Source organism: Uranotaenia lowii, chromosome 3, assembly GCF_029784155.1.
Source record: "Uranotaenia lowii strain MFRU-FL chromosome 3, ASM2978415v1, whole genome shotgun sequence".
Taxonomy (NCBI): domain Eukaryota; kingdom Metazoa; phylum Arthropoda; class Insecta; order Diptera; family Culicidae; genus Uranotaenia; species Uranotaenia lowii.
Window position 1 is genome coordinate 92,971,246 of NC_073693.1, and position 23,805 is coordinate 92,995,050.

Sequence of the window (23,805 nt, forward strand, 5' to 3'; positions counted from 1 at the left end):
TGATTATTAAATTAATTTATCAATTTTTTAATCCAAAATAATCATTGATGCGTTTGCATGTGTTTTCTTATTGAAACTTTACATATGGAATCGTGGTTGTCTTTTCCAAATTTAAAAAAAACAGTTATGGAATTTTACACTCAACCTCTACTACAGAAATGTATTGATTTGGATGAAATTGTAAGGCTCTAAGATTTGATTTGATTATTTATTCCTTAAACGGTTGTTAAAGATCTTTATTAGGGCCTTCTTGTGTCCATTCTAATCCATAATTTTGTCAAAAAGCTTTGTTTAATTCAATTGACCACCCAGGAGTTGACATGGCAGAATGAATTTGATTAAATATTTAGAGTTTCGTTAATCTTAAAACGCTGTACAAATAAAAAAAAATTATTTTAATAAACTTAAAAATAAAACAGAAATATTCCATACAATAATTGAAAGAACAGTGGAAAATGAAGAACTTTCTGCTGCTGCTTGAAGCACAATTTATACCCGTACGCGTACCTAAAGAGACGCACAGCCTGCCTACGGAAGAAAATCGAATAACCACGCGTTCCCTTCCAAAAAAAGTTCATGAACCTTTTCGCTAAATGGTTCGTGAGCCAAAATCGCGGGGGAAAATTTTCATGTATGTTACGATTTCCACGAGCGAGACAGGATTCAAAATCCGAAAGAATCGTCTGTTGGTTGGACTGCCTCGCTCGTGTTTCCTATGGTTCGCGAACCTAAGGGATTTTTTTTCACAGCCTGCTCGCGCTTTGGCGAACCTTTATGGGTAAAAATCGTAGACGAGCGGGAATCGCCACTCGTGTACACGATTTTATTAGTCCTTGCATGTACCTTGACAACGCTTTGGAAATTCTAAGATCACTAAATCCAAAAAAAATAAGAATTGCAGTAAGGTCACTAAAAGTGAATTTTTTGGACCGATTATCAGAACAAAGTTATACTTTGCGATGGAACTTGATGGACCAGACGGCTAGCATCATTCTTGGTATTATTTGCAATTGAATCGGAAGTTGAGATGAGCAGGAACTTTGGCGGTTGTACATTTTTGTGCTGGTGATACTTTTGCAAATTCGGAAAAGCTTTCTGCAGCGTGAACTTCCACAAAACTGTGTTGCGAAAATACAACAAAATGATGAATATGGGCCTAAATAAACCTGGAAAATCAATATTGAGACTAAATTTGGTTTTAACTGCAAGATAGTGCTGCCATCTACGACTTGAAACTGGAAAAAAGTGTGGTTTACTTAACAAAATCAAAGTTTTTTTATTTCCAACCTATTTTTTCTGATTCAAAGTTAATCTTGAATGTTTGTTTCATCATTTCACATCATTTTAATGAAGAAAGTAAGTAGTTTGGAAAAGAATTACAGCTCAAATATCAAATTCCTTAACGCTAGAGGAGAATCTCTTAAAACCCCCTTTTAATACCTTTGACAACCTTAGGAATGCTGGAAAGCTCCTTAAAATGCAGTTATCTATTCAAATAACTCGTAGAAGCATTATTATTCACTTTTACACAGTAAATTTTCAAATATAATCTTGTTTTTGTTAAAAAACTCAAGTGGTGCTATTCTTATTTCGCACCCTTTTTTCACATTTTTGGTCCTCAACGCCAATTGCTACGTCCAAAAAAAGTAGAGTTATGCTTGATTTATCCGTTAAGCAATTCAGAACAAACTGTGGAAGAAAATTTTTGTAATTTTCAATTATTTAAATTTTTACAAGCAAAACACATAGTGGTGCTATTCTTATTTCGCTCACTGTAGATTGGAAATCTGTTGATATATTTGGATGAAATTAAATCCAATATTTCAAGCTTTTTCTTCTAGATTGTTTATTGAATGATTGAATGGATGTTTTATTGAATGTTTACTCTATGGTTTTGTGCAAATTTGCCCAAACATTGCCCGGAAACTATCTGGATTCCGGGTTGAAAATTTGGATATCAAATTGGCAGGGTTTTAAATAAAATTGCCTGGATTTGCCCTGCTTAAATTTTCAACAAGAATTTAAGAACAAAGTTGTTGAGCAATATTTGAAAACCAGATTTGTTGGGGATATACTGATGAGAGGAATATGGATGTTTTCTACTGAAATAACGCTCCTGTCTTATTTTGGCCTCTTATCATATTCCGAATCGATTTGTCAAGTAAATGTGAGCTATAGGAGACATGTTATTAAACATCTGCTTGCAATTTATACTTCTGCGAAAAATATTAAAGTTAGGTAAAGCTTAAATCTTTTAGAAATGGGACAAAAATAATCATCATTATCACATTGATAGCTGACAAATCCTTTCATTATTCAAAAAATTTGTGTGTGAGAGTAATCTGCAATCACTGTCAAAAAATGTCGACAAAGTTAAAATAAAGCATAGAATTTTCACATGATCGTCAACTACGGTTAAGGTTCATCAGGGAAGTCGAGGCTCATACCAGAATTTTTAATTTTTAATAAGCGAAAAACTAAGGGTAAATCGTTAAAATGTCCAACAATTTTTTCTCCGATAAACTGAAATTGTTGCCTAGTTATGAGTCACTCAAACCTTACCTTACCTTACCTTACCAAGAATAAAGTAGAAATTTTTCTTACAAAAAAAAATTTTTTTTCATTTTTTTTTCATGAATGCCTTCATTTCTATCATAGAAAGTATTTCGATCAAACGAATGGTTTTTGAGATACAGGCATTCGTAAGTGTCCCATTTCAAAAATAACTTTTTTGAGTTGTCACTGCTCCATCCAAAATAAATTTTGAGAAATCGGTTTTTTTTTTTTTGCAAATAAACTTGTCAACAAATTGAACAAAAGCAAAAGTTCAACGATTTAGTGTTCGATTTGAAAATGGATAAAAATTAAAAAAAAAAAACTTTGACGGATACTTGGAAGTCTCATTACACGAAGGTAAGTAAGTGATAATTGTATAATAGTATTTGTAATATAAACTTGATTAACTTTTTAATACTTATTTGGATCGAATAGTTCATACTTTTCACCATTTCAGAAAGTGATGATAGCTGGTCTCGAGAAGTCATGTTGTGTCCAGAACTCTGTAGGTACTGTACAGTCGACCAACAAGTCGGTTCCATAGTGTAGCGGTTATCACGTCTGCTTTACACGCAGAAGGTCTCCAGTTCGATCCTGGATGGAACCAATTTTTTTGAAAACATTAAATTACTTATTAATATGATTTCAATAAAAAACATGATTTAAGAATCATCATCTTTTTTTTTTTTTTTTTGACCGAAAAATCAATCCAAAATGAAGACCAAAATGAAATCAATCACTTTAAGCAAATTTACACTGGAAAGGCATTCAAAAAGGCTTAGTAATGAATTCTTCATTTGTGAACTTGAGAAACGCTAAATTGAACCTTTCAAACTTACAACCTAGGTCTCCATAATGTGATGATAAATTTTCTTTTACGCTCAAATCTATCATTTGGTGTCATGTAAAGCAAATAAAATTTTTAAATGAACAGTAAATACGAGATGCGTTCAGAACGATCACGTTGGATTGACCATCATCGGAGATTGGGGCCGAGCTAACGATAAAACGGACGGAGGAAGTGGCAGGGTAAAATGATGGACAAACACTGTACTACACAATACGAGCAATTGCACATGCATGCGAACTCGTCGCGCCACATTCGACGTATTTGGGAATGGCCATATCGGGATTTTAGGAATCGGAGTTGTAAACTTGTCGGCTGGATTGGTCGCATCGCTGGCGCAAATGTAAACGAGGAGAAGAATTGAGGGAAAGAAGAGTGTTGCCGGTAACAAAACATGCCTCTCGGACGCCCCTTTACAATATTTGTCCCTTATTGATTCCGCGTCTTTTGCGCAAGTTGATTTCGTGCCGGCTTACCTACCGGTTTGTGGTGATCGAGCGAGATCGACACGCGGCTTCGGATGCACATTGTCGTTTCCAATTGTTGGTCGATGATCACATCGCATGGCGACCGTCATTCTTGTCGGCGTCGCCACCGTCGTCCATCAGTTTTCATTGGCACATCTTCCGTCCGATCGGCGATTGGGATAGGATCTCAGATCCGCATTTACTCCTCGATGCAATTCGCTCTTTTCTCGTACCTACTCTGAAGTAGTCATCGATCGATCGCGACGCGCGTGTTCGCAAAAGGCAAATATGCGAGGGTGTGAAATTGTCTAGCCATCATTATTTGTCCGCGCGTCCGTGTCGCGTCATTGCATGCATTGTCATCGTCTGGTTACCCCGCGTCGAGTCGAGGCGATCGAGACGATTTGGCCGAGAGAGTACCTAGTGGCTGGCTGGCTGGCTAATTGACGTTGCGTTATTGAGATGTCAATGGGATGAGAAATGGGTGTAAACAATGCAAATTTCAAGCGACATGCGACTGGCAATGTCATTGACCCACTGAAGGGTTTTTGCTGACGACCGATACGGGTATCGAAACAAAATTTGTATTCTGCATTTTTAAGAAAAAGATTACTGACCAAAATCATTATGATGATCCCAAAAATTGATCAAAACCTTGGAGTCGAAAAGTGTTTCTTAAAGCTATGATCATTTAGTATCCGGACACTTCAGGCTTCCGCTTTTCCAAATCTGAATTGCCTACGCTTAACCCCTGCAATCAGATTTTGTACAGCCACCTTGTTCACCTTCTTCGCCGCAGAAAGCCAGTTTGCCTTGAACTGCTGCTCGTCCTTAGCAGTTTTTTTTGGTCTTCTTTAGGTTCCGTTTGACAATAGCCCAGTATTTCTCAATTGGGCGGAGCTCTGGCGTGTTGGGAGGGTTCTTGTCCTTGGGAACCACCTGCACGTTGTTGGCGGCGTACCACTCCATGGCCTTTTTACCGTAATGGCAAGACGCCAAATCCGGCCAAAACAGTATGGAACAACCGTGTTTCTTCAGGAAAGGCAACAGACGTTTATTCAAACACTCTTTCACGTAAATTTCTTGGTTGACAGTCCCGGAAGCTATGAAAATGCTGCTTTTCAAGCCACAGGTACTGGCTTGCCAAACCAGATATTTCTTCGCGAACTTTGACAGTTTCTTGTGCTTGAAAATATTTGCTACCATTCCCCTTCCTTTTGCCATATAAAACTCTTGTCCCGGAAGCTGCTTGTAGTCGGCTTTGACGTAGGTTTTGTCGTCCATTACCACGCAGTCAAACTTTGTCAGCATCGTCGTGTACAGCCTCCGGGATCGCGCTTTGGCCGTCATTTTTTGTTTATCATTGCGATTTGGAGTCACTACCTTCTTGTAAGTCGATAGTCCGGCTCGTTTTTTGGTTCGATGCACGGTTGTAGACGATACACCCAGCTTATCTGCGGCATCTCGGAGAGAGAGGTTAGGGTTTCGCTTGAAACTACCGGAAACTTTCTTTGTCGTCTCAGCGGCTTCCAGTTTTCGATTTCCTCCCGATCCAGACTTCCTGGCTGTCGACAAACGTTCCCCAAATACTTTAATTACATTTGTAACGGTTGATTTGACAACTTTTAGCGATTTGCCAGCTTTGCGTGCGAGTAGCTCGGATTTTCGCGATGCGCGAGCAAAATTTTGATACGCTGCTCTTCTTTCTTGGACGGCAAATCAAAATCAAAATAGGAGCAACATTCTTCACACACACCTTCAAAATGAAGGATGTTCAGGTTTTTTATATGCAAAATTGAAAGAAATACGTCAAGTTGATATTGACCAAATTTTGACCGTATCACCCTTTAGCTATGTTACTAGAGCTCGGATATGTAAAACTTTAGCAGCGTTGTGTTGGTTATAAAAAGGCAATCTTGCCTATTTTTCAGATTTTTGAATTCACGTGTGTTTGAGATATTTACGAGACCTGATAAAAGTAATTTTGTACAATCGCCTTGGAAATTCTTCATCGTCGATTTGAAAACTCATGAACTAGTGTTTTTTTTTTTGAAATTTTTTTCGCCCCAAATGGTGAAGAAGTATAAGAAGCCACTCTAGGATGCTCACGAAGTTCAAACCAAGCATCGTATTGGAACCCTTGATCTCCGATCTCCGGCAGGCAAAAAAATGTTGCCTGCCTAGTAGATACCCAGTAAATAATTAAAAATGAACAGTTCCATGGATTGTAATCTGTGCAGCCGGGTTTTACGCAATGTGGCAGATGGGTTCTGTTGAACAAAAAAAATTTATGTGTGTTAAATTTATGCTCATGAAAAGGTTCCAACAATATTCCAATTGGTTTTTCCAAGTGACTTTGTAAAAAAATATCATGATTTTGCAAAGGTTCTGCTTTGGTGGTAAAAATTATAGATCAAAACAGAATTGAAAACAGTGTGCAAAGTTAATAAACATATTTTATAATAAAGTAAGAGTATTTCTTGAAGTCAACGGTAAATATATTTTCTTAAATTTTTAGATAAAATTGCATATTAACACCTTTATTTTCTCCATAGAAAGTTTTTCGATCATACGAATAGTTTTTAAATACACACGTTTGTACTTACCCGGATTCTAAATGATCATAGCCTTATTAGCATAAATCCGGTCACCGGGTAATTTCTCTAAACGTTTTAAAATAATAAACCATAAAAATTTGAAAAATACCTTTGCCAAAGTAAAAACAAAAACCACGATAATTTTGGAAATATTTGACATTTGAAAATTTATTTTCAAATCTATATCAAGAGGAGTTAAAACAATTTGAATTTTCAAATTCAAAAGTGCATGGAAAAATTTGATTGAACTACTTGAAAAATATTCAGCAAAAACACACAATAGAACAACTGTTTTTCACCGACCATAAATATCTCCAGTTTTTTTAAGACTAAAATTATTACCAAAATGCACCTGCAGTTGTTGTATTTATGGCTCCATTCTATTCTAAATCGCTGGCTAAATTATCCCCGAAAAAGACCTACAAAGGATAAAAATCTACCACTTTTCTAAACGCATTCATCGCATTTATATTGAAAAAAAAAACTCAGAAAAAACACAAGATTTATGCACTGAATCCTAGTTTATGAGTTTTATATTTTCAATTTTTATTCTTTATCTCTCTCAATGCGCGGACTAGATGATTCATTTTAGGCGGTTCACATGGATCTCTCGAAGTTCGAAGTTCTTGGAAGATCTCGGCTCCGACCAGCAAGGAAAAGACCGCGAATCATATCCCCGCCGCGCGTCAGGAATTGACTATAAGTTTAGCCAAGATCAGCGAAGGGACCTCGCGCGTTCAGAAACAAAGAGCCATTAGTCGGAGTCTTTAGTCTGATTTTTTTTACTTAGTTTGCATTCTGAGTTTTTTGTTCTTCTCGAGCGCATCTCAAGAACCGAAGAGCCACTTCATACTCTTATAGGTCTTACGCCATGACCCTAAGTCGGCGCGCGTGTTGAAATGTTTATGGGTTTTGTGTCGGCTTTCGTGAAAATCCTGTGCAAAGTCCTTTATTCGGCGGACTTTAGCGCGCCAGCACAGACGTCTGAAAAGGTTTGAATTATGGCACCCGTGAGATTGGATTGGGGGGCACGAAAAAAAAACTTACCTGAGTTGTGCCTGCTGCCCCATTTATTTCAAGTTCGGTCCCGATGATTTAAGAGAGCTTTTTTTTAATCTAGGGTAAAGGACCCTAAGACAACGGCTTAAGGAAGCTTTTTTCGTCATTTCAATAGAATTGCCTTCCACGTTGTTTTAAAACTGATGTTTAGTAATTGAACTATATTTCTAATACTGTTTTATAAAACTGTGAAGGAAATAGATCAATCCATTACGTACTTTTTAGTCAATTTATGATTTATTTTCCTCATTCAAGTTTCTTCATTGTCGTACCAGGTTCCTAATTCCGTCGTGCAAGGAGACCGAAATTGTCTCAATTTATTCCACCCTCTTCAGAAATACATTTAAAATTTTGCGGTTGCGGTTCATGCAATTGGGATTAGCTTACATCGAACGGATCAACCGCACAGGATAACAGCAGAAGTTCTTTCAAGTAACCAGTCGCAATAAGCCATGAAACTAGGCTAGCTTTATTGTAAACAGGTCTACCATTGCTTGGCTAATGCATCTGCAGGCAGCAAAATATTATACCTTCTTTTCAATTATACCGAAATGGTCTCGAACTATTCCTCCCTCATGAGGTATAGATTTGAAATTTTGCGGTTACGGTTCATGCAAATGCTGTTATTTACTTCGCACGGATCAACCGCGCAGGATAACGGCAAAGTTCGAATGAGATCTAAGTTGCAATAAAATGGTCTTGCCAAGAAATCTCAAGGTAGCGTTATTGTAGCTAGGTACCATTGCTTGGCTAAGGCAATTGCAGGCAGCACAATATTAGACCTTACAAATTGAATCCACCCTGCAAATGTATTTTCTACCAACACACTCTCCAACGGACAGGGCTGCCATGATCCAGGATTTGCCTGTAAAAACAGATTTTATAACATTCATACAGATATTTTCCTCAAATTACAATGTACAAATTTCCACAGAAACTGCACATATTTAAAGAACATTAACATTTTTAATAGTATGATATGTTTTTTCTACGTAATGAGACTGAATAGTAAGACATTTGAGGAGAGACAGAATCACTCTTGCGTTTTGTCAACATGTGTATTCTTATACATGTGGGAACCCTGGCGAAGGATATCGAAACAAAGCAACGCCACGTTGATGCGTGTAATGCGCATTAGACTGGTTCAGCTCATCTATTCGAGTTTTTTTACGAACGATAAAACTTTTAGACTTTTTCATTCAAACTGTAATATGTCAAAAATGACAAAACATCTTTGTTGAAAATTCACTGAGAATTTATAAAATATGAAGCATACATGAGTCAAACATAAGTTTTAAAACTTATATGGTAGGAATCAGCATAAAAAAGGTGTTCGGTTTTGTTTTATTTTGAACGACTTTATGTACAAAAAATCATATCTTCTGATTTTTTTTATCCAAACTTGTATTGAGATCCAAACCAGAGACTCGTGAACTCTTATTTCAAAGTTTAAGTTATTCATTCATCTAAATTCTCTTGTCATTTTGAACTTCAACGGGAGTTTTTAGCATCGATTTTCCATGCATCGTCAAAATTCAATAGAAATCGAGGTTATCGGTCCAGGAATTGATTTTTTTTCCTCGAGTAGCTATTGATTCCCATTTAGATAATTTCTGAAAACTGGAGAAGTTTAAGTTTTAGTTTTCAAGGATCTCTCAGTGAACATTCTGTAGAGCAAAGCGTTTGGTCGTATGTAAGATATTGCAGTTTGAATGAAAGAAGTTTAAAACTCTAATTTTCATATAATTGATGCATCTAATGTTTCAAATACTTGAAAGAGGTTTAGTGTCATCAGATAATCGAACCAAAAATAATCAAATCTTAAAATCTAAAATTATGAAGAAACAATGTCATTGGAGTTGAACGTTAGAAATGTGAAGAGTTGGAGATATTCTTGCGTGTACTCAAACGTCTATTAAATTATGCACGGTTCTGGTAGTAAATAATTTGTAAAACACCAACCCCTTAGCTTAAAAAAGCCATCAATTCTATGTTCATTTAAAATCATGCATTATAAGCAATGCTGAATACATTCAAGTAATTTATTAATATAAATAGACTTCCCTAGCTTCAAAATTACTTTATTGTGTTGTGATTACTTAGAAATCAATAATGTTCATTCTCTATGAGTCCGACTGTGGTCAGCAAAAAATAGTAAAAATGAACCGGTCTAATTCCAATTCTTGCAAAACGGTTTCCTATTCCTGTCGCAAAATTACGACGAATTATGGGGGCCAAGCGATTCGATTTCAATCGAATATTGACAAATTTATATAGTTCAGATTAGTTTGAAATCATTTTTCTAATTTTATTTCAACACTTTTCTGTTGAATTTGATGATTTTAATTGTTATATGCATTGACAGGAAGCGTTAAAACAAAGAAACACGTTGGGGGGATCACTAAGTTCGTCTTTCAATATGGCGGAGTGTGCCAATAATTAATTTCACTTCGAGATTTCAAAATCAAATATCTCAAAAAATAGTTTCAAAAGTGACAAATTTGTGATAAAAAATAAATTCACAGGCGTAAGTTTATCATGTGAAGTAGTCTTTTAAAGTGGAAAGTGATTTTTCGGCTCTAAAACATGCATTCATGAATTAAGACGAATAAGAGGGATACGACGGAGGAGGGTACACCTACCCTATATAGATCTGGGAGATCTACATACATATTTGATATTGTTCGATCTAGTTTTGCATGATTCTAATAAAATAAAAAGCTGACACGATGTTATTGCTACTACCCCAAAAACAACATTAAATGTATTAAAGTTCTTCTTTTTTGTGAAAATTAGTTTCTTTATGTAAGAACGTTTCAAGACTTCGAAAGGTAAAACGGATAGCAATTTAAAAGAAGTAAAAAATGTCAATAATTCTGTTATGAATTAAAACAGTGGTTCAAGTTGACTCTATTATCTCATAACAGTTGATCAAGCATGATTCTCGCAGCAAGTTTAAGCTTTTAGTAATCGTTAATTGAAATTCGAAAATTTTCCACAAATGATACATTAGTCTTATTGACTTTGGCATGAAAAAAATGAGTCAATTATGAAAAAGTTATAAATGTATGAAGTTGCAAAAATTGAGTTTTGCAACGAGTTTTTTACCCTTTTTTGCAATTTCAAAATTTTTCTAGGAAATATTTTTTTTTTTTTCGTCAATAAGCACAGCTCAACAAAAAATGACATACCTATACTGCCCTTCTAAGCAAGATTGTCCCATGTGGAAAAACGAGCAACTGAGAAAAACGCGATTGAAATTTTGATCTGTTTTTCGGATTTTCGTTAAATTTATGGCTCTTCCGCACCTTTCATGCATATTGTTTTTGTAGTTGGTCAATTTACATAGGATCTATACTTACTTTTTTGATTTTTTTGCTCAAAGCAGAGGATAATCGTCAAAAACGCTTCGTGTGACACTTTTGCGTAGAATATGAGCGTGTATTTTTTGTTTCTATGGAAAATCTGTCACACGAGCTCTTTTTTCTTCTTTGTTATTGTGCGGGAACGGGAAGAATTTTAAAGTGTTCCGGAAAAAAATTATAATTGAGCGTTCAAAACTATAGATAAGATGAGTGCATTATTGATACTGAAGGTTTACGGTTTGGAGTCAAGTTTAGAGAACAGTGATAGACAGTAATGACGATTTCCTCGGATTCAATGACACCGAAATCAGAATTGGATCAGAACGGTTCTTAAAATGTTTTTCTAAGTTTAAGGATGATCCGAATGAATCAGATTCAAGTTATTTTTTAAACTTTTTTTTAGAACTATGAAAGAAATAGTCGAGGAAGATTCTACGCGGGAGCGCAATATTGCGCATCGATTAATTGTTTTCCTGTGGATGCCGGAAGCATTGCCATAACCATATTATCCGGGATGATCGAGCTCATTTGAATAACACATTCTGGAGCTTCGATAACGTAGGCCAAAAAATACTATAAGTATCCGTAAATGTGCTTATTATGAGGAACCAAAAATAAGACAAAATGATGGATCTGAACCGGAAGTGGAAAAAAAAGCTTTCACTGAAGTGACCCCCTCTCCCTTGTCCATCCCTGTGACCTACATTCACAAAAAAAATACATTTAACGTTCAACATTACAGTACAATGTGTCACTAAAGCGATTTTTGAGGAATTATGCTACAGTCGAGTGGTTTTTGAAGAGTTTTTCTCAGTGGGACATTCTTGCGTAGAAACATAAACATAGAGACAACCACCTAGATGAAAATTTCGTAGATGTTCAGAACAAAGTATACTTTGTTGTGTTTGTATTCGAAAGATAACACCATAATAAGCAGTTTTCAGCAAAAAAGTGAAAATGACCCAAAAGTCACATGGGACATTCTTGCGTAGAACGGCAGTATATGTAAAGGGACTAAAGCAGGCATGTCAAACTCGTTTAAGTGTGCGGGCCGCATTAAAAATTTTCTATGACTGACGTAGAGGGCCGCAGCGAAAATCAGTTAAAAAACATAACATATAGTTTCGTGGAGATAATCTCGAACGATGAGGAGTTTTTTTAGCTTTCATTATGGAAAAAACTGCTCAGATAACCACTTGCAAACATAGCAAGAATTCTGGCAAGAAATTTTCGTAACTCAACGTAGCGTTCAATAAATAGCTGTAAAATTTTGGTACAACCACTTCAATGCATTTCGCTTTTAATAAAGAATCGCACTGCATCGCTATCAACTCTAGTTGCAAATTATCAGCAGCATTTTTAGGAGCAAACGAAAATGGAGATACAAACAACAAAAATTCTTGCTCATATGAATTAAAGTAACGAAAACGGCTTTTGAATGCATCTAGTAAAGATTCTAGGTGAAGTACGTATTTACCAAATGATGCAGCTTCGTTTGATCTTTTTAGTTCTTGACACGTAGAGAAGTGTACAAGCTTTTCTTTGGAAATTTGGTTGAACCATAACCGTAACTTCGCTTGAAAGTTGTTTACATCATCACAAGCATTTATGATATTTTTTACTTTTCTTTGAAGCTTTAAGTTCTAATCTTGCAGGTGGCCAGTGAAATCAACGTCAAATGCCAAATCCTGAACACAGTCGTCTGCTTGAAATTGTTCAACAGGTTCACCTTTCATTTCCAAAAATAATATTATTACCTCTCGTAGCAAAAAAAAAATCTTTTTAATATTTTGTGGCAGGAAAGCCAGCGTACTTCTGTGTAGTACGGAAATTTGTAAAAATTTTAGACGGGGCTACGCGGGCCGCATTGACCAGAGACGCTGGCCGCATGCAGCCCGCAAACCTTCAGTTTGACATGTCTGGACTAAAGCAAATCTGATCCCTTTCAAAAAAGAGCTTGCAACCCTGCTGTAGGGCTGCCTTTAAGATTGCTTGGTTTTGCTCGATTGGAATGATACTGACAGAAAATAAAAATTTACTATAGGCTCGTTACCTATATGGACGACCATGCCAAAAACCAAATATTTCTAATCTGTAAGCTATGAAGTAGGTATAACTGTCCTCATTTTTCATTCGAACCTCTAATTCGTGGACGATGAAGCAGCAGCAGGAGCATCTGTGGCTGACCAGCTTTCAGGTATGTACGTACAGAGTATTGATATCGAAATGCTTCAGCTTTTCCGTTCGTATTCCCAATTGCGTCCTGGTGTCTTGAAATTTTCCCGGTTTTTCCTTAATTATTCCTTCCAACAAAAAAAAACGATCAATTTAAAATTATAATGGTTAAAACCAGTATCGAAAAGTACTACTTTCGACACTGTTTTTTCGGAGGGAAAAGAAGACATTTATACAACCAAATTTGTTATGAAAAACCGATGTTACAGTACCTACATAGCAAAAAAGTATTGTGATATTACATCGAAAACGTGCACATACCGTCAACTGGGGCAACATGCAACAATTTTCAACTTCAATGGCTTCTAATAAACTTATGTTCACAATTAATCCTACCCCTTATGCATCAAAAGTTTTAAGGATGCTGGGATATCAAATTGGCGTAGTTAGAAAAATTATAGGTTTCTTCACTTATTTTTAATTTTCTAAAAACATGCGATTTTCACCCTCCTTGAAAATGGGGTAACTTGCAACAAACTTTGTTTTTAATGAAAAATCTCATGAACACGTACGAAAATTCATAGTTTTTAATATTTTTGCGATACCTTAAAGACCATTACGCATGACAACACCAATTGCAGTAGTTTTGGGTCTGTAAAAACTAATTTTCACATTTTTTCTGAAAATAAGGATGCTGCATACATTTAGGGGTTAAATAGTACTACGAAAAATTCTAAAAGCTGAAATCATAAAAATAAATGTTTGGATGAATGAAATTTCAATGTTTACAAACGCGTGATGCAAAACATTCATATTCCAACACATGCAAACGAGATTTACAAGGTATTTCTTTGATTTGCATTTTGTTGCATTTAACCCCAGACATCTAACTGAATTTTAAAAATATTCATTTTAAAAAATTGGGTGATTGTTCGAAAAATATTTTTACACCTACAATGTTGGTATACCATGAGGAAACCAGTAAAAATTTTGTGTGTAATTTTATCAAGCCGATCCCTCATACTGGGTAAAGTTTTTTTCGGCATCAAAAAATGTTAAAATTTGTACATTTATTGCTCGATTTTTCAAATTTTACATACAAATAAAAAACTTAAGAAAACTAGCTTAAGATGCGAGAAATTATTTCATCATCATTTTGTTATCATTAAAAGATAACTTTATTACAATACATTAAATTAAAAATTGATTCAATGTAGTGTTATCTAAATGTTGCATCGAACCCCGCTGTTGCATGATGCCCCGTTTGACACATAACTTGAGCCGCAAAAGGTACCTAATATTACATCATTTTGATGTTCAAGCTTTTGCACACATAGGATGTACAAAATTACTCGAAATGATTGTAACGTAGCAGACGGATTCGAGCATACAAAAAATAGAAGGCTTTCGATACAAGTCGTTATTACTTTAGATTTAGCTTAACTATTTTGGATCAATTTTTATTGATTCAGGATAATTTGCCAAGATTCAAATTTAAGTCTTAGAGTTCAGACTACGGTTTGTTTCTAGGATTTCAGGGATTTGAAAAGTAAATCAGAATTAGGTACTTACACTCATCAATAATTTTTTAATTGAATATCTGTCATTAATCAGATGAGCTTGGTGTTAAAGTTTAATTTTGAGTATACATTATTTGTCTCTTGAGAAGCTTCGATCCTAAGAATATAAGTAAAACTATCACCTAAATTATCTGGACAACATTAAAAGAGAAGTGTTCTTCTTGAGATGTTAGGAAAAAAATGGTTTTTCTTGGAGCGATCGATTTACCTTTCGAAAGGGAGGATGGGAGGCACGTCCAAAACACGAATTCTTTTCGTCTGCTTTGCAACTTCCTCAGTCCTGAAAACTTCTTGCATAATCCACTTCCTTTTCAAAACATAACTTGAGTTTCGGCCTCTTGCACGATAATGGAACAATGAATAGACAATTGTGTATTTGGTCAGCGTTTCACACATCAGAAAATTCCAATCCGCGTCCTTTGGATGACCAAGCTCTCGTGTTTGCAAGCTAGAACTGATAGTCTCTGTTAGAAATTAATTGAAAAATTACTGAGAGGATGAACAACACAAAATACTTATCTTCATATCCGGATGTTTAAATGCTTCGAATCTGTTTGGGATTGGTGGTTTGGGCAAATAGCCTAAAAACAATAAAAATATGAGAAACCGTTCGGAGATGTGGTTTTGCTAATAATTTTAATGAAAATTAATAGTACTTACCAGCAGAACAAATCCTCCTGAGCCCCGCAGTCCGTTTCTCAGTTTTTGATATTGATAAAATTTCAAACATCAATTGAAATAACATTGACTAATTGATGCAGTATTACCACAGAGAACAGACATACAAGCTAGCCCACGAAACTTGTGTAAAATTTCCAACGATAGTTTTGAAATTTTTTTTGTTTTTTGGCTGGTCCTTTTCGAAAACTTGCCACCTGAAAATCTGATTTGTAACTTTTGAACGGCGCAATAGATGGCACTGTTTCAAGTCAATTTCTAACGTATTTTTTGAATGTCAGCATTTGAAATTTTACACACTTTTTGGAAAATTTTTTGTTCGAGCTTGTACGTCTGTTCTCTGTGGTATTACATAGAAAGTTGAGATATAACACTACATGACTTGTTCGCGTTGCGTACATCATTTTGATGTAATATTTTAGCGAAAATCCTGAATATTACATCGGTCACAGAAATTACATCGGCCATCGTTACATCTTTTTAGCTGTGTACTTACTTACTCGATTCTCCGGCGCAACGGACCTCCACTGTTGACGATCCGGAGCCAGCGTCTCCGCTTGGTTCCAGTCAAGACTCTCATCAACAGTTCGGATTTCGGCGGCTAGGCTTCACCGCCACGAGTTTCTGGGCCTGCCTTTCCTTCGATGTCCCTCTGGATTTCATTCGAGCGCCTCTCTGTGAATCCCGTTCTCATCTCATCGCAGCGTGTGCCCAATCCATCTCCACTTACGTTCCCGAATCTCGATTTCTAGCGCCTTTTGATGACACCGGCGATGTAGTTCCTCATTTGAGATCCAATTGCCAGGCCACCAAGCGCGGATGATACTCCGCAGGCAGCGATTCACAACTACTTGCAGTTTTCGCATCTTCACGATTCGGATTTTCGTTCGTAAAGAAATCTGGTGTGACCTCCTAATGTTTCGAAGACTTGTAAACGCAATTCGGGCTTTTCTGATCTGGGTTTCGATGTCTTTCTTTGTACCACCATCAGGCGTTATCTGGCTACCAAGATACTGGAAGCACTCCACTTTCTCAACTTATTGCCCAGCTACCACGAAATTGAGTGGATTCACTATGCTGATTTCCATCGACTTGGTCTTTCTGACATTGATTTTGAGACCTGCTGCCTTAGAGCTTTCCCTGAAATCGTCGAGTTAGCTCTGCATGTCTTGTTGTCTTTGGGCGAGCAAAACAATATCGACTGCCAAGTCAAGGTCGTTGAGTTGCTCCATTGTCGAAGGAATCCACGGCAATCTTCGGTTTGGTCTACAGTCAATCGATCCAGTTAAGATCTTATCCATTACGATGAGAAAAAGCACTCCAGTAGTTACCAGTCACCGTCGAGCGAGACCTTGCACGAAAATACCTCGTACTGTGCTTCGATGAGATAGACTAGCTTCACTGAGGGAACTGTAGATCCACTACCGGCGGGAGAATTGAATTGGTGGCTGAGCATCGAGACATGCATTTCTGGCTCCATTTAAGGCTCTTGCGCTGGGAGGTGTCTATTTTGCGGGCGTTTTTAGTACCGCCAACGGTGCAGGTTGCAATGAATTGGATTTTTCTTCGCTGGGAGGCAATCAAACGTATTCCTCCACTATCATATGAATTTTGAAATAACCCTGAAGCGGCTGTTGGCATTGTGCAACACTGGCAGTATCCTGGGCTGGGGAGTTGCTATTCCGCAGGTGAGGAGTTGGGATAACCATTCCCACAAAAATACCGCCAACGCCACTGGCTGGAATAAGTTGACTTCTTATCCGCTGGAAGACGATCAAACGAATTTTCTTCTCTGCCCAAAAAAAAAACTTAACACTGCTGATCGAAAGCAACAAATCAATGTAGTGAAGCAGTGTATAGTATGATATAATTTAAGACTAATAACACAATAAATAGTAAATGAAAGAGAACCTATTTCTGTTAATGAGTTTTATTTACCCCGGAATGAAGTTATGGGTTAAGCGTGTGTTAAGCGTGAAGTTATGGGTTAAATACATATGTGTACGTGATAGCATACGATGTCGTGTACCTATGATAAAATGAAAAGCTGTCAGCTCACAAACTGACGATTTTGCAACGGTATTAGTGTAAGCGTGAGGAATGTGAGTAAACGTGTTAGTGGTCGTCTGTACGAGGCGGCCTCCTTTGTGCGACCGTTGCGATCCAAAGCGATTCTCAAAACCAACTTCAGAGAGTAAAGTGCGGGCATATTTTATCTCGGAAAAAAATCTCGCGATGATCGAAAACATGGCGGACTCAGAAGAGTCCATCCACGACAATCAAGAAATAAGTTTTGCTTGCTATGATTCTTGATGGTGTATTGTGATCCTAAAATCGTCGGGTGCGTCGCGTCAACGTTTTAGTACTCAACGTCGGCGTTGACAGCGGCGACCTTTAGGGGAGAATGAGGATACTTGATCCCTGGGGATACTTGATTCCTTAGCTATATCTCGAAACTGGAATGTCTTACAAAGATCAAATATTCTAGAAGAATGTGCCAAAATGAGCAAAATAACAATGCTTGTAGTTTAAAAATTTTTAACAAAATTATTGTTTGAGTAATTGAACTTTGTTTAAAAAATTTCACAAAATGTAACTTGAAGATCTTTTTGCATCACTTTAAAATGTTCCTTACATGGGAAAATTATGAAAAAAAAAATTGTTCCAATGTATCATTCGTTCGAGCGTAAAATTAACTTCATAATGCCATATTTTCAAAGCAATGGAAAACTCTCAACTTTTTTCAGAAAAAGTTTTCTAAAATGTTGATTATGGGTACAATTGATCCCTAGAGTTGGGTTACAATTGATCCCCTTTCCAAACGGCATATTCTTCTTCTGAATTGATCGTTATGATTGCTGATTACGAAATTACTAATATTTATCCAAAAACTAATATTTATCGAACAATTGTCTGAAGAAAAGAGCAAAAATAATTAATTTTCTCTTAATTATAAAAAATAGCGCCTTTAAGTATGCAATGTTATTAGCGTTGAGACAAAGTTATAGAATTTTCTTCTTATGTCTGCTATAAATCGTGAAATGAGAACAAACATGACCAAAATAGTCAATTAACATTATATCTTGGGGTTTTGTTCGATTTTTATACAAGGATTAGGGCTTCCTGAATAAAAGACCAAGTCTCCTTCAATAGGGGATCAAGTCTCCCCTAACTTCAGAAAAATCGCAATTTTTTTACTCCCACGAAAATGCTTCTAGTTCATCAACGGGTTCAAGTATCGTTCTAATTTTTGGAGCATAGAAACTTGAAGTTACAAGCTGTCAGAAAATGTCAAAGACGGCTAGTTGCTAAATTTTTCCAAAAAGATATGGTGAAAATAAGAAAAGGGGATCAAGTATCCCCACTCTCCCCTACTGTTGGCGCTTCGAGTTGCGGTTTCTGTTGACCATAGCTATTTGTGACTCGGAAGAGTTGTTCGAAGTGCTCAGTCTATCGTTTGAGCTAATCTATTCGAACGGTCAATAACTGCTGGTTCGGTCTTTCAGCAGCATTCTCCTTGCACCACTGAGGTGACGAGAAATGTCTTAAGGTATTCGGATATCTCCGTTGACGGCGGTTCTTTCTCTCTCTTTGGCTAGGGAGTTTGTCCAGGCTCTCTTTCGTCTACAAGCTCTGTTTAACTGCTTGTTCCGCCAGCGGCTTTGGCGTAGTGGTTAGAGTTCAAGTCATCTACGCCAATGTTCATGAGATCGAATCCCGGTCATGGCATACATAGTACACTTTCTGTGGTCTGGTGGTTTTAGCATTTGTGAGATGCTAGCCATCATTACTTCGAAAGATGTGCGCTTAGAAAGAGACGAACCAGCCCAAGGCTGAAAGTCTCTATAATACGAAAAAAAAAACTGCTTGTTCCAGCTCCGGATATCGTAAGCGGGCGGCTGCTTTGGCTGACCCTGTACATGCCTGCTCAATTCCGACTTTCGCCTTTCTCCGATCATCGACCATCCTCCAAGTTTCATCCGACATCCATTCACTTCTTCTTCCACAAACTTTACCGAGAGTACCATGGCTCGTCGTGATAAAGGCATTCTTGATTCCACACCACTGTTCTTCGACTGTTCCGTCTGTCGGTAGCTCCGAGGCTCGGGTTTCAAGCTGTTCAACGTATGCCCTTTTCACCTGTGGATTCTCCAACCGGCGAACGTCGTATCGACATCCGTCTTCCTCCTCTTGCCGCTGGACACGCGCGACCCTCAGTCGTATCTTACCAAGGACGAAGTGATGGTCAGATGCAATGTCTGCGCATAGTTTGTTGCGAACATCAGAAGGCTCCTTTTCCATTTTCGGCTGATGCAGATGCAGTCAACTTGGTTTTCTGTTCGGCCATCTCGGGATACCCAAGTGACCTTACGTGCTGGTCGATGGGGGAAGAGTGATCCACCGATCACCATGTTGTTGTTGTTAAAAAATTCTATAAACAGCTCTTCGTTTTTGCTCATCTGCCATAGACTATGACGAATTAATCGGAAAAGCTAGAAGCAAAACAAATACAACAAGTAAACAAACAAGAATCGTTCTTCGAAATTGAATTCTATGTATTAAGGCGTTTTAATAATAGCTCAATTCTACGTTCTAGCTCTATTAAAAAAAGACTTACTTCAAATTTACGTGCTTCAGTGAGATTACGAGTGTAAGAAGAAATTTAGTTCTTAAATTTAACTAAAAGGTTCTTAATCTTGGCAAATAATTTTTTTTTTTAGTTGGTAACCACAGGTGGTAAATCCCGGTTTACGGATTGTATTCCAAGGCACGGCGAGCAACCGGGTTCCCCCCAGTTTGCTACTCTGGGTCCATGGGTACAATGAGAAGACTCATGATATGCTCCGTGTATACCCCCTACTCCCTAAACTGCACCTGGGGCCGCAGACCTGGTTCCCACCTCGAACTGTTTAGTACACTATGCTTCAGTAGTGGGAGGTCTATTCGCGCTAATGCGCTCCAAGGCAATACTCATTAACGAGATCACTTTCAGCCCAACCTCTCGTCTTGAGAACCGACATCTCCTCGCAATGACTCGAGATTCTCACACAAACCTCTCCTCTTCGTGACTTGAGGCCTGATCTCTCCTCTAACGACTTGAGATCCGACCCCTCCTCGCAACGACTCGAGGTTTACCTCTCTTCTGCACGATTCATGGCCCAATCTCTCCTCTAACGACTTGAAATCTGACCTCTCCTAGTAATGACTCGAGGTGACCACTTGTACCCCTCCTCTTGTTGATGAGGCGCCTGATTCCTCCTCTTACGACTCGAGACCCGACCCCGAGAGCAGCTTATCCTAGACTCGCGCCTGTCACGGCACATGCGCGGGACTTAACGCATCGACTCGGGTGGTTCCCGACGAAGACGTCATCCTAATCCCACTCGAATGGCTCACCCGGCGTCGAGCGGGAGCCACTCTACCCGTGGGTATTCCCCGAGCGTGGAATAATCCTTTCCCAGCGATTTCCACTGCGAAGAAGGTCATGTCTTATCCCCGCAGCTTCTGTCTTTGAGAACCGCCCTACTCGGATACTCCCCGAAGGTGGAGCATCCTACGCACGAACGCGGCGCACCCACGGCATCCGCTACGCAGAAGGTATTGTCTTATCTTTGTAGCTTCAAACCGTGGGGTCGGACGCACTCTACTCGACAGCCCTCTGTCGATGGGGTCAGTCTACTCCGACCGTTGTCCGGTCTTCTTTATCCCCCTTGGCTGGAAATCCTAGGATTTTTGGCCCGCGGATTTTCCTGCCCGTTGTGTGCCAAATCGAGATGTTTCCCGACGGTGACGACATCCTACACCGACTCGAGAGGCTCGCCCGGCATCGAGAGCCTCTCTATCCGTGGGTATCCCCCGACAGTGGTTAACCCTCTTCCCTCGAGATCCGCTGCGAAGAAGGTAAAGTCTTATCCCCGCAGTTTCCCCCTTAGGAAGCGGCACTACTCGGATACCCCCCGACATTGGGGTATCCTACATACGTTCGCGGCGCACCCCTGACCTCCGCTACGCAAATAACTTAACCTAATTAAATAGTACGGTAGTGCTGGTAGAGTTGCTTATGCAAGCTAAGGCCCAAGTTATCCGGAAGTGTGCAACTGTACAATTGCTATTTGGAGTAGGCAAAATCAAGCAGAAGAGAGAAAGCAGTTGAGAACCTATAGAATTTATTGTGAACTTGTACCAATTAATTAAAGGACATAGCGAGTGCAAAGGCTGGAATCCAGACAGGAGGAAATAAAGAGAAAGGTCACTGAACGTAAAACTGAATTTTTAACCTTATATTTTTGCATTATTATTATTATTAGAATTGTAATCGTAGAATTTTAAAACGTGCCCATGTTTTTCGTTGGCACAATTTTCCCGTATGTTTGGATAACGTGCCGCTATTAAGCCTACCCCCATTCTGATCTTTGAACGGATTGAAGGAGCGTTTACGAAAGCAGAACCAAATCTTTCTCTGACACCCGCGATCCACGAGTAACCAAAATCAATTCCCAAGTCCAACAATTTGGAATATCCTAATGCAATTGCAATAATTCACCTCATTACTTTATTTTTGGTAATGATTCGTAATAAACTGGTTTACGGGAATAGTTGTACCGTTAAATAATTTTATTCCAAAAATCAAACCTTCAATTTCAACGGAAGTTGAAAAATTTACCAAAATTTAGCAAGTATGATTGTCCGCGTTGCATACAAAGTAGCGATCATTTGCCACTTTGTTGCAAATTTGACAATAACACTTTGATTTGATCAATTCCTCCCATACGAATGAACAATTCAATCGCCTCAGGCACGCTTCAAATTGAGCCATCATTACTTGTGGTCTTGTCTAAAACAAGGGGTATTACGATTTTCTAATGTGTATTGTGGGGTTCTAAATTTGGCCTTTTATGTTAACTCTGAATTTTCATTATCACTTCCGACATCGAGAGAGCAGCACAAGTGAAGCGGTTTGATATTCTCGAGCTTGTCGCATTTGAATCGTGATGACCGGTCATTGTCGTAAAATTTGTAGTTCATTACAGCAAATTACCTGCCAGTCGAGACAAATCGTTTATTTTAGAAGTTTTTAGAAACAAATGGTTCGATTTTGAAATGAACACAATTTTTGAATGGAAACATTGCACATTTGGAACTAATGAATAGACTGCCCCGGGCATGATCAGTCAGAAAACGGCCTAATCAATGCAGAATTTTGAGCATTCTGTTGCAGTCTGCAGGTGCTGGTCCATGTTTTTTAAGCGCGAAAATTGAAAGAACCGATCGCTCGGAGCGAGAGTCTCGAGAGCCCTCTCTAGACAATAATGGAACATGGACCGACATGCATATGTTTTGAATAATGACATGGATTTGGGATGGTCTCTTGGCCGAGTTTTGTAGCGCTTGAATAGAACAGAATTTAGTGTTTTTTTTTTCGGTGGAGCCGATTTTGGGATTTTGATCTGGAATGTTGCATCTTGCATGAGGAATGCCTGGAGGCGCAACTTTGGCCCGCTTCTCAATTCTCTCTACATCAACCTAGACGATCTTCTTGAAGCGACGCGTCGACACACCTTCCGAGGGAATCCAAGAGATGTTATCCCGACTCAAGAGGATGGACCAGAGCGCTTCCCAAATCAACCGATCATTATCATCGTCTCGTTCGGGTTTTCGCCAAAGACGTCACTTGTGCGATCGCCGAAGGTGGAGTGTAATTATCAAATTTACATACTTTGAAAAGGCCCGAGAACCATTTGATAAGGGGACGATACTGGCTATGCCCTATGGAGATGACTCAAAGGCAGGGGTGCGATGGCTCATTTAAATTATCCAATTTCCATTTATCTTAGGAAACCCGAGGCTTAGAGGAAATGGTGGGCGACACCCCGTAGTTAGGAAGGTCCGGCGGACTTTCCGAAATTGAATGAATTCGTTCTAATCTCGTAGTTTTTAGGCAGATGTAAGTTAGTTATTCAAGGGAGGTAAAACGCACCTTTATGCCTTTGGGAGAAAACAAAACAGACAGCCCCTCAGACATTCAGATCACCAGCGGCTTGTGGGTTGTACAACTGTCTGAATAAGTACCTTTTATGACTATCAAATGACTTCATTAAGTAAATCGAATGTCCGAATCGATTATCGGCAAGTGTAGTCAGTGCCAGAGGGATAGAGTCCTCGGGTCTTGCATGCAAATCTGTCTATTAACTTCATGTCATAAGTAGGTCGTCTGTTATCATCAATAAATGAACTTGGAAGGAATTTTTAAATTTCAAATGTTCATGTTGTTCTGGAATTTACCTGTCAAGTGGTTTTTTTTTGTTTTTAGGTATCAAACATCTACATATGTATCATTAGACTGAGTCGATTTGAAGTCATTTTTGAATTTCTCGATCCCTGAGGTCTGAACAGGTTCGTTTTGGTTCAAAACTCATCCATGATTTTTAGCAGAATTTTTAAGTAACGTTTACATGAGAAAATTATAACTTTATTGGTTTG

The 23,805-nt window shown here is 38.2% G+C and overlaps 1 non-coding gene across 1 annotated transcript; it reads left to right on the forward strand.

The window, feature by feature from the left end:
- The first annotated feature begins 3,090 nt into the window (after positions 1 to 3,090).
- On the forward strand, positions 3,091 to 3,163 carry Trnav-uac (transfer RNA valine (anticodon UAC)). Its single transcript has one exon. It is a non-coding gene; the product is annotated as a tRNA-Val (tRNA).
- The last annotated feature ends 20,642 nt before the right edge of the window (positions 3,164 to 23,805 follow it).